The 11,411-nt window shown below is 35.8% G+C and overlaps 1 pseudogene; it reads left to right on the plus strand.

Moving 5' to 3' along the window:
- Nucleotides 1-11,204, plus strand: part of LOC124979135 (elongation factor 1-alpha 1-like) — a 48,252-nt pseudogene extending 37,048 nt beyond the window's left edge.
- Nucleotides 11,205-11,411: the final 207 nt, after the last annotated feature.

The following is an 11,411-nucleotide window of genomic DNA, read 5'->3' on the forward strand; positions in this document are numbered from 1 at the left end:
TAGTGTTAAAAGTTAATTGAAATTTCATTTTTATTCCAGGGGATATTAACTAAAATACTTAACAATTTACAATTAGTTAAGATTTTTTTTTTCACTTAATAGCTATAGTAAGTCATTTTCTGATCAAAATATTATAGAGATTTTGAAGCTCAGCAGCACTTGACTAAGAGACCAAACATCTAATTTTTAATTAGAAATTTTGACTATACACAAAGTCCTTATGTGTATGAGGGGATTTAACTAGATGATCTTGAAGTTCCTAATTATAAATAATATATAAATACATGTATATGTAATATAAACATACACAAACATTCACATTTTGGGGGACAGTTTTAGGGTCAGAACAAAACACAGCAAAGAGTACAGAGATTTCCCATTATCCCTCCAGCACCCACAAACACAAACCTGTAAATTGTATTATTTTAAACATATTGATCTTGTAATGACAGGAAAATAATGACTTTTTCATTATTATAATAAATTTTTCAAAACTTATTTTGTTTCATAAACAAAATTTTTTAACTTTCAAAAAAATCTTTTTTTTCCTTTTTAGAACCAAAATAATGTTAGTATTTTTTCAAAGATGAAAGACCCCTTGTCAAAATGCTATTAAAAATGCAAGCAAATTTTTTCTTTAAATTTATTTGTTATTTTCCCTCTGTTCAGAATTACAACATGTTTCTTTATTAATGATATTTAGACTCCTCACTTAGAAATCCTGATATGTTGCCATACCTACATTCATTCCATAAATTCTAATAACCCTGCCCATAATCTTTGTTGCTAAAATAGCAGTAGATCAGTTTAGTTACCAGAAATCTTGCTAGTAAACAAATAGGTTTATAACTTAATGGCATAGCTTTCTTATATTGAGGAACATCTCAAGTCTTTGCTCTCATTTTAGTGTATTTCACTAGTAAAGTTCTTTTTCTTTCTGCATTTGACTTCATTATTCATTAATTTCCAATCTGAAGATATATATTTGGATTCCAAACCAATGATTTCCCTCTGGTTTATCCTTTTGTTGTAAACCTCAGTAGGCAATTAACTTCCCTTGCATGACCCGCCTACTTGGCCTCCCCTACCAGCTTTGGGAAACATTAGGAGATCAATTTTCTCATGAATATTGTTTCAACTTAGATTTCTCTTTCCTGATGATTGCAGTTAAGAGTTGCCACTCATTCCTGAGAAGTCGCTCTCTTCACCTTTTCCATCTCAGGCTAACTAGCTGAAATCTTAATTCTGTTTTCCTCCAGAGAAAATTGCTTATTAGAGAAATTTTATGTAACTTTGACATTACCATTGGCTTTAAAAATAGTTTAACAGTTTGCAAATTTACTGTAAATGATAATGGGTGGTTACAATTCAAAAAATGGACATCAAGTATCCAAAACTAAGTGAGGTAAGAAAAAAAACTACAAAGAGAAATTTCAAGTAACAGTGAGCTGGGGCCAGAATTCTCCTCAATCCAAGTTATTTGATAAACCTGAAGTTCTCTTCATCCCAGCATATATAATTTAAAACCACAGAGACTGATTTCACAGAAAAAAGGTGAGATTGCCCTACAAAAGTCAGTATGTATTGCTTCATTAAAAGTTTAGAAGCAGGGTTGGAGGTGTAGCTCAGTGGTATAGCAGTTGTTCAACATGTTCCAAGACCTGGGCTCGATCTTCAGTACTGCAAAAATAAAATTTAAATTGTCTAGTGGTTTTTGTATTGCATGTACAGTCACATACTTTAAAAAATATGTCAGTCTACTTGATGATGATGTGATATACATTTCTACACTAAGGTTATTTTTTCAACACTTAAAGTATCTTAATCAGGAATCAATCCTATATGCAGTAGCATTTCAGATGTCATTATGGAAATCTACACCATAGATTATGTTTATTAGAAAAATAGGTTTAGAAGAAATCTTTTCATTGATAAAATAGTAATAATCAGGAAAAGGATTTGGTTAGGAATATTAACAGATCTCATTTTTCTAAGACTAGGTTCCTATAACCTTGTTGGTCCTGGTAGTAGCTTATGTCATTCCTCAAGCTTTTCACCTATCTCTGTGTCCACATCCTTTGCCACCTGATTTGATTGTTTCTTACTTCAAAGGTGGAACACATTTATCTGTCCCTTCATGACTGATTTGGTCATATGATTTGTTTTAATCAATAAAATATCTGTATAAGTGAATATCCAAAAGTTTTTAAATAGCTTGTGTAATTAGGTGTGTCTTCTTCTGTCTCCCCTGTGCTGATAAGTTGAGTTTCTCCCAGGGAACTGCTTCTTCATTTGCCTGGGCCTCAGATGAAACCATAGTAAGAAGTCCTGACCAGGAGGAGCTGCAGCTTAAAGCAGAAACACGCAGCCAAGCCTAAGACACAGCAGCCAGAACTGTCATCCTAACCTACCAACCTTCTGAAACATGAACTAAATATTTATTTACTTTTTAGGTTTTTTTATGTAATTGAAATTTCTATTATGTAGTATTACTATAGTAATTGCAAACTGATACATTCTTACATCCAACTCATATGAAACTTATACTTTCCTTCACTATAAGTTCCGCCAGATTTATCCTCAAAGAATTCATGAGGTCACCTTACACTCACGTCTTCATGAAACAAGCAGTGAGAAAAGCTAACACAGAAGCATTTGTCTGAGTTACTGAATAGGCTGTATGACCGATTTGTGAATGCACGCTATTAAATATTTGTACAGTAAGTACTATTTGCTGTCTTTGACACCTACCACCTGGTACTAAGGATATCAGAGAAGGAAAATATAGTTCCCACCTACCTCTCAACCCCAGAGACTGAATATTTACCAAATATCCCTGACATTTGCTGAATTCACCAAAGGGCTTAGGCAAGTTTGCAACAGTAGAAAAGAACAGTAATGCTCAATTTCAGAAAATCATAGACTTTTATCAGAGAAAATTTCATGTCTGCTTCATAAGATGCTCCATCTTTACACAGCTATATTCTTTCTGCTCCCGTCCACACAAGGATAAAACAGAATACTTTCAGAATTGGCAGCAACATCTATAAGTTTTTGAGTTATATTTCAGCATAAGTGATAGTCATAGGTATCTGAAAATTTACACTTCTTTAATCTATGATTTGCAGATTCCTACAATTTATGACAAATTTTTACAACCTCTTTCATATCTACACTGTTTTCTCTCACTTCTGGAATTGGTTTTGCATTTGTTTATGCTTTTCTCTTCTCTATTGCTCAGATGCTGAATTTATATCAGCTGCCATTTTTCAACCTTCAGAACTGTAATTCAACTTAGAAATTACTACCTAGAGATGTTCTCATTTATTCACATCATGTTCTAAAGTCTGATTCTCAAAACTCAATTAAATTCATCTATTTTTGATATAAATGTCATACAATTGTTTTAAGAAGGGAAGGAAGAATTCTTTAAGAGAAATATTATACATAATGATAAATAAATACAAATTTATTGTAAAGACCCAACATAGGTAAATATTCTCATTTAAAAAAAAAGAAATAAAAATCACTTTTCTGAATTGAATATCCTTTCATGTGAGAAATGATAAGAGGAAAAATACTTTAAGGTTCTAATAACAATATCCTGATGCTGGGAGGAACTTTAGCAAGGAGATAACAGCCTAAATTGCGTGTTAGTGGAGAAGAGTACAGATATTGAAGGAACTGGAGGGGTCTTTCCATTCCTCTCACATTTCCTATAATACACTGAATTCATTACCAACCCAAATATTTGAAGATGATAACTTTAATCAGAATACTGATGACAAGAAATTATTAAAATACTTACTGAACTTTTATATGAATTTGAATTATATAGAATATGACAATAGTAGAACTACTGTCTCAGATATGACAACATAACATTCAATCTAGCTGGTCATCCACTGACCCAAGTTGTTTCTAATATCAGAATTGGATATTTTGTCCTGTGTCTATTAGTTTATTTATAAATGCCATATCTTTCTGTGTTCTGCTGTTTTCTAAATAACTATCATTGTTTCTTCAAATGTGTGACATTAAAAAAAATACACATGGTTGTAAAGTTGTCATCAGAAACTCTGGAAATGAAACTTTGGAATTTGAAGTGAGTGATTTGAAGGTGGAGATGTCACCAGAAGCAGCCATCTGGTGGTTTCTCCCTGTGTACTATACCCCGGGTAAACCAACCTTGATCTGGCAACTAACCTCAACTGTGAAGATGAAGAAACAGATTTGTTCAAAGAATAATTGGGGAGCAGTGAATTGACTTTGACAATTATTTGTGCAAATGAGCAGTCCCTTATCAAGAAAATCCCTGATTGGCATAGGAATTTAGGAAAGCAAATTAGTTTGGATGATGGCGACAAAGTAAAGTGAGACAAATAATGACAGAAAATTTCTCCCATAACTCAAACAGGGAATACTACCTTCTCAAAAAACCCAATCATGTCTGCTAAATTGAGTTTTCCTTTTCCCTAGACAGTTCTGAAATCTTCTTATTCACTGTGTGTTGTTGTTGTTGTTGTTGTTTGTTTGTTTGTTTTCTGGTTTGTTTTTGTTTTTCTCCTCAGGTGACTACTCATCTATTATTTTTTTGAGATTTGGTTTAATACAATTGATACTCAATTGCAATCATAGTTGTGCCATGTGTTCCTGAGAATACAGTCATTTTATCTTAAGTTGTGAAGAATCTTAAACTTATCAGTAACACAATATGCAGAAATTGATGACTCATCTGCTAATAACATACCAGGAATAACTGTGTCAGCGGAATGCAGTAGCTGTTTGTTTTTTTCAATTTAAGTGCTTAGTTATTTCTATTATCCTCTCTAATTTCCCCTCCTGAAAGCTGACTTTATCCATGGCATTCTCTCTGAAAGTCCAGTAATTAGAATACCAATAATGACTATAGGTAACAACAGACACTTATGATCTTTCTCCAGTGCCAGGCATATTACACATACTTTGAAAATATTAATTCATTCATTCTTCACATCAACTCTAACACTGTGTTCCATTTTGATGTAAGGAAAGGGAAGCTCAGAGACATTACACAACTCTCCAGTTTTACCCAAATGGGAAGTAATGAGGGCAGGATAGCTTCATCCTGGACTCCAGAAATCCTCTCCAGACCTTCACTGAGCACTTAGCTTATGCCATTTCCTGGTTCACTAAAGGCAAAAACTGAGCCTAATAACTGTCCATTGGGCAAATGCTCAGGAATAAATGTTTTGGCTGGCAATGGTCATGTTTCTGTGTTTTTAGTGATTTTTTCTGTCTTATGAGAATATAAAACTCATGTTATTATCACTTTATTGAATATACACTCTCTCAATAACTATTTGAAGTTTTTAAAAGCATAAATGTTAAATGCTTAATGATTTATTTCTAGTTAGACAGTGATAGTTGTTAGTCCCAGTATCTGCTCTTCCAGTCTTCCTTAACAGAGAACCATGAAGTTCTAGGATTGAATTCTGACCAGAGAGAACTAAAATAGAATTGTTTGATAACAGCTTTCAAGAAAACGCAAAGAAAAATGTTAACTAGTTTGACTTTGCCACTCCATGATGTACACAAACATCAAAATATCAAGTTGTACATCATACACAATTTTTACTTGCCAATTAAAAGTTGAATAAGAATAAATAAATGATACATAGCCTTTCCTTATCATCTACTTTGATTCTTCCCTTAACCTGGCTGCTTAAAAGTCAACTTGTACCATGAAAATGGAACTTATGCAAGCAATCGTAGAACAGAGGGAAAAGGAACCCTTCTTGTATGAAATGCTCACTACTCACCAGGACTGCTTACCTCTTGGCTTAATTCAAATAACAGCAAGTTAAGCTCCAATTTACTCAAATCTAATTACTAACTGATATATTCTTTAAATATTGAATAGTACTTATTGTATTCATTGGCAGAGTTTTGATTTGATCCTCATCTTGGAAGTACCAATGGAAAACAATGCACACAATTTAGAGAAAGCACTGTTCAGGGAATAGATGTGCAAACTTCTTGAAAAGAAAGGCAGAAATAACTAATTGGGAAGAAAAAAAATTTTTTTTTTCCAACCATGACATATCTTTTATCATAGAATATAGTTTTGGTTTGGTTGATCTGATTTGGGTTAGTTTATTTTGGTTGGTTTGGTCAAAACAACCTATTCTCACCAATAATAGCTGGTGTTATAGCTTTTCCATAGTTGGAACAAGTTGAAGGTTATGTTTAATTCTCCAGTCCTTTCTTCTAATGACTCCTGTTTCTTCTCTATGATCTATTATAGAATTTGTTGACTAAATCATATGCCCTACATTCTTGTGTGTAGCCAACAGCACACACACACATACACGTACACACACATACACACATATCTTGGCACCCATAGAGACACATGCAAACAGATATAATTTAGATAGCATGTAATTTGACCAAATAATTATAAAATAACAAGTTGTATGAAAGTTTAGAAATGTAAGGGATCTTGAGAAATGCTTCCCAGAATGAAATGTACTTGATCACTGCTGAACGTTTAGATAGACTATAGGTGAGAAGAATGGAAAGAAAATGATTATCAATAAAAAAAAATTATAAAGAAGCAAAAGGACTAGACAGGGAAGGAGTTTTGTTTAAGGAAGTACAAAAACTACTGCACTGTCTGGCTGATGATAGCTTTGTTGAATGTGGCCAGAATTTTGAGTACCTCATTTGTCTAGAACTCATATGGCCCGAGACATCTTTAAAGTAAACCAGTATTTTCTACAGAATATTTTGCAGCTCTGATGTCCTTTTGAAATATTCTGCACAGTGGTATTCCAGTAATCAAATAGGTGTGAAAACACTTCATAGTGATTATTATATTTTTTTGTCCAGTATTATTGGCCATTTTCAAAAGCATTTTGTTTTGTTTGTATGTTTGTGCATTCATTTTTGAGCTCTTCATTTCTAACCATATGGATCTGGGAACTAACCAGTCATAGGGTCCTATTCCCAAGGAAAATATTTCAAGCAAAGTTCATTATATGCTTTCAAGCTTTTATTGTTTTAATTGAAAACAAAAAAATAAATAAAAGGGTCAGATTTTCTTTATTGATAAAACCCTTAAACGTTAGTGGAATGTACCATGCCGCAGTGAAAAAGACAGTCTGAGAAATAAAGAATGAAATGGATAAAAAGAGAGCAGCAGAAATAAGACATGGAGAAAGGCTTACCATTTTCTTTTCCTTCACTCCATTTTTAATTTGAACAACTTTTTAACTTTGCCGTGTATTTCTGTAATTTGGTGTGACAAATTGAATTTTTTTGTTGTAGTTGTTCCCCCTTAAACTCATTCCAGCTGGAGTCCCCTTTCTTAGAACCAAAATAAACCTGATTAATTCAAGCTATAGACTTTTCTCATCTGTTGAAGATGAGCAATGCATAGTATTAGCATATTCAAAGCTCCAAAATTACTGTTTAGGCTGTTTAACATAACCCAATATTTTCCCAAAACAGAAAAGGAAAATTGCATTAATTTTTAAGTTTGTTTCTCTAAATTCATATACCTTCTCTCCTTCCCTGGTGAGCTAAATAGTACTGAAGCAAGAGCAAAAGATAGAAAGATAGTGTAGGTAGATGATGAGGTTGGGAAGGTGGAATGCTAATACCTTCAGACACATCCCCCTCCCCTCACCTGTGGCAAAGTCATCTGCCTCCAGGGGATTGTTCCTCCCAGCAGGGAAATGTTAATGAGTATTTTCTGACACTCTCTTCCAAATTTTCTGGGCAGACAATGGAAAATGGGAAGAGGTACCCCTGGATTGCCCCCTAGGGATAGAAGGGTGTGTGAGAAGTAAGAGAACTAGAAACTATAAGAAGACAAAATTCACCCCCTCCCATGGATATGAGTTCTGGATCTCTTTTCCCTCAGGAGAAGTATGTTTCCATTCTATTCTTTAAGTAAAACTTACTTTCTACACTTGCCTGAGTGTTTCTCGGGAGTTCAATTGTCACATTAGGGAAATGGGACATGGCTCTGATTCTCATCATTGGTATTAGCACCTTGGTTGACTTACGTAGCTCTGTTGTCCCTCTATCCTTAGAATATATGAAAAATAAATTTTATCTTGAATACCAATTCTGATAGATAAGGGGTAGTCTTTTGGAATGCTAGATTAAGAAAAATTCTGATTATATATAGCTTAGTGAAAAATAGTGCCATATTAATTAGTGGCATCTGTCAGTGATCATTATGTATAGCAATGATAAAATGAGGTAGGTACCTCAAATTTATCTCTCTTTAATATATACTAAGCTTTCCCCTTGGATGTAGATACAGCATCAAAGAAAGGGAGGAAAGTTGGCCCAAGATGTGTTCTTTTATTTCTCTGTCTCTCAGCAATCACCTTCAGTTCTGTTGCATCTTTGAAAAGTGGCTAGCCTTCTTGGTTTGAGACAGTCTCAGGGTTCTTATACTATAACAACAGAATGTAAGTTAGGAGAGATGAAAGGAAAGCTGAGAAGAACTAGCTCCCGAAATGTATCCAATAGAAAGCAATGGCATTTAACAGTCTTTTCTCTTCCTCCTAGAAATTTGTGTCATATTCTCTTTGACTCACATAATCTCTCCTCTTCTGAGGACATTCAGTGGGGTGAATTCTTATCCCTAACCCAGAGGACAAGAAGCCTAGGTGATGTAATGGATAAAGGACAGCTGCAGTGACACAGGAAAGTATCAGGAGAATTGAAAGTGGATCTGTAGGGATAAATGCAAAATATCCAGGGCAGATGCTAAGGGGCATTTATGGATCTGCATGGAAAAAGGATCAATAACACCTTTATCTCTGAAACAATAAAGAGGAATTATGAAGTGTTGTAGGTATCAAACGAAAACTGAACTCCCCTTCCTTATAAACTCACAGACTTAACATGACCAGGTTTCAGAAATACTGTAGCAAGAGAACTTCCAAAGCATCAGAATCAAAAAGATGGGTTTGAAAAATGATTCTTAAAGAAAGAAACCAAGAGGATGTTGTTTTGTTTTATTTCATTTTGCCTAGCTTTGCCTGGTTCCATTATTGTTTACCTCACACTTAAGTAACACTTAAATATCTAATGAGCATTGTTAGAAGTGATTCGCAAATGTTAACTTGTTTCATCTATTCAATCCTATAACATAGGTTTTATGCTTTCTCTTAGGGCAGAAACAAATCCAGTATGGTCCATCACCTTTATAGAAGGCAAGATTGGTAAGTGAGCACTCTTCCCTGACAGACTACCAGGCCAAGAAAATCCTGTTCTCCCCACAACAAAGACAGGTCACCTTAGGAAAGGTATCATCTCCATCTCACAAACATTGAAGCAAGGACAGTGAGATGTTCCTTGAATGATATGGAAAATGACAAGCCCCAGGAAGAAAGGAGGACAGTGGTATAACCTGGGAGGAGGGAAAGGGGAGAAGGCAAACATTCATCTCTTCACAGTGGCAATGGCTCCTGAAGAGAGGAAATACTGAGCACTGCACTCTGGACTTTCATTCTTCCCCAGTAAATCCTGGAGGGAGAAAGCAAACAGTGATCTTTGGGTAATAACTGGTCCCAGAGGAAGAAGATAAACTGAGCTCCAGCTGAGCTTTGGATTTTCATCCCTTCCCAGTAACAATGAGTTTTGGACTTTTACAACTTTTTTCCTGACTGCTCAAAGGGACACATTCTGCTTAAGTCTCCAGTGATTAATTCACCCTCATTGTGACCTATAAACCACAGACCCCTTCTGTAACTGATAACCATTTTTCACCCCAAAAATGAGCCCCTCCAATGCCTAACTGATTGACTCCACAAGTTAATAAAAGGCTGTGGAGGTCTGCTCTCCTCTCCGTTATTTGTGCTTACATTCCCTATCCTGTTCCTTAATAATATACACTTTGATAAGAAAGGACTCACTCAAAATATTTTTATTAAATTGTTGTTTCATGCATAGTCCACAAGGTTCCATTTTTCTTAAACTTTCTCATCCCTTCTATTTTTTGTTTGTTTTCGAAAGATTAGCTATGTTCCATTGGTTACTTTAGAGTCCTACTTTGATTCTCCAAATTCATAATCCACAAAAAGGTTTTTTCCCAAGTTCAACTGCCAGTGCCTATCTGTTTCAAAGTCAAACTCTGGGCATAATTCTTCAATGCACTTCTGGACTGTCCCTCTTCTGTATTAGTCAGGCTTCTCCAGAGAAACAAATCAATATGGCACATAGATGGATAAAAGGGAATTTATTAGGATACTTGGTTTATGTGATAGTGGAGGCTGGGAAGTCCCACAATAGACCATCTGAAAATTGGAGACCTTGGGGTGATGATGGAGTGGATCAATCCAAGTCCAAAAGCCTCTGAACCAGAAAAACCAATAGTGTGATTCTCAGTCTGAGACCAAAGGCCTGAGAACTTAATAGGCAGCTGGTATAACTCCTAGAACCAAAGGTCAGAGAACCCAGAGTTCTGATGTCCAAGGGCAGGAACCAAGAGTCTCAGCTTCAGGAGAGAGAGAGATGACAGGACTTCTTCTCAGCCTTGTTTGTCCTATCGGGATTCCCAACTGATTGGACAGTATCTATCCACATTGAAGGCAGATTTCCCATCTCACATGCCAATCTCTTCTGAAAATACAGTTAATAGACACACCTTGAAGTAATGCTCTACCAGATCTCTAGGAATTCCTTAGTCAAGTCAACACCTAAAATTAACCATCACACACTTAATCACCTGTCAATCCAAAATTCTTTCAAAAGTCAGAAAAATCTCTTAGGTGTCTCATGATTTTTTTTCTTGTCGACCTTAGCCAGAAATATTTCCATCTATTGAGATGTTTCTCAAAGTATGATCCTTAAGGTGTTGCCGCCTGCAGCAAGGAGACCACGGGAAAGAATCGGAGGTGGACTGGGAATGAACAACTTCTTTATTTTTCTTTAGTGATGTTTCCTTGCTTGCCTCTCTTTGCCTTGTAGACACCTTGGTGCCAATACCAGCTCTGCCTTCCAGGATGGTTAAGGCCTCTCTTTGCCTTGTGGGACAAGATACCGGTGGCATCTTCCCGGTCCAAGTGCAGGTCTTGCCGGCTGAAGTGCGGGCTGAAGTGCTGGTCTGGCATAGAGTGTCACCCCCAGGAGCCCGCACCTCACCCACGAGGTTGCTGGGGCCCTGCTGCAAGTGCAGCTGGGGCCGCTTGCGCTCATAAGGGCGGGGGAGGAGGCCTCACGGGCCAGCAGGTGGGCGTGGCCTCCTCCCCAAACAGTTGCAAGCATGTTGCTACATTGAAGTTTTTATTAAAACTTTAAATTCTAGAAGGTGACTCTGAATCTCCATAGTAAAAAGGTCCCAGAGATTCTAATACCTACAAAACTTCAAGTATTATTATTAGTACAGTGCTTTTCTTTTTCCTGTG

The sequence above is a fragment of the Sciurus carolinensis genome, chromosome 1 (assembly GCF_902686445.1).
Source record: "Sciurus carolinensis chromosome 1, mSciCar1.2, whole genome shotgun sequence".
Classification (NCBI taxonomy): Eukaryota; Metazoa; Chordata; class Mammalia; order Rodentia; family Sciuridae; genus Sciurus; species Sciurus carolinensis.